This window comes from Halyomorpha halys, unplaced genomic scaffold (assembly GCF_000696795.3).
Source record: "Halyomorpha halys isolate HHAL.00 unplaced genomic scaffold, Hhal_1.1 Scaffold1003.1, whole genome shotgun sequence".
NCBI lineage: Eukaryota > Metazoa > Arthropoda > Insecta > Hemiptera > Pentatomidae > Halyomorpha > Halyomorpha halys.
In genome coordinates, this window is record NW_027106990.1 from 33,147 (window position 1) to 34,162 (window position 1,016).

At 31.6% G+C, this 1,016-nt stretch overlaps 1 long non-coding RNA gene across 1 annotated transcript in view; it reads right to left on the minus strand.

The window, feature by feature from the left end:
- Window positions 1-201: 201 nt before the first annotated feature.
- Window positions 202-1,016, minus strand: part of LOC112211629 (uncharacterized) — a 2,648-nt gene continuing 1,833 nt past the window's right edge. Inside the window, exons 2-3 of the long non-coding RNA XR_010842867.1 lie at window positions 508-773; window positions 202-285 (exon numbers count right to left, since the gene is read on the minus strand). This is a non-coding gene — a long non-coding RNA (uncharacterized lncRNA). The remainder of the gene's footprint in view (window positions 286-507; window positions 774-1,016) is intronic.

The window sequence follows — 1,016 nt, forward strand, 5'->3', positions numbered from 1 at the left end:
CCGTAGCATCTTCCTGAAATCATTTTTATAATCACGTATAATTACAATTTTTTTTTATTAATTATCAAATATTTTATATATTCTTACACATATCCATTGCAATTTATAAAAAAAATAAAAGTTTCCGCATTTCTATATTTCAGCCCCAAATGGGACAACAAAGCCCCCAATGAAATGGGGACCGTTGAAGGTGACACTTCAGGGCGGTTCAATGAGGCGAGGAGTCAAGCCTGTCAGCCACTCTGTCACTGCTCACACTATCTGGATTCTCTCAGCTACACCTCTCTTGGTTATCATCATATAGAAAAATAATGAACTAATAATTTTATATTTACTTGACATAATATAATAAATATTTTAATATATCATTTTCAAGCGACTCAAGGCCATTGCAATCGTTGAGAAGTTACACTTTATAGAGGCTGGGTGTCCCCCATAATGATTAATAAATATATATATATTTTGAAAACCGGTTAGTTAAAATCCTGTATAAACGGATTCCCTTACCTGAAGACCAAATAGCGATGAGCCTACCAAGGATTTGGACTCTATCCAGAACTAGATAAGATTCAGGCTTAGCTCCCAAGTCAAACAGCTCTTCTTCAATATCAACATCTCTTCTTCCTTCTTTACTCTTGTCTATAGTTCATATTGATCGTCTTAAGGGGTAGGGTATTCTCAACACTTCAATGAATTACACCAGCTCTGTAAAGGCGTATACTCGATGACTAAAGTAGATTCCACTAAACAACCCTCAGAATAAAGTTTTTTTCCTAAAAATAAATTCCATCTATTTATTTATTATAGGAAGTGACAAACATTTAAAAAATTCAATTATATCATAAATATTAAATAAAAAAAGTTTATAATATGATGAAACTCATACATGCTTTCTAATCTTTAAAACAGTTTGTATCGAGAAATGTAAATAAAATTCCTGGATTATTATTTTTATAAAAGATTAATTGTGAAATTAATTAGTTGGAATCTGGTCGAATCCTGAACAGTATAGTTAG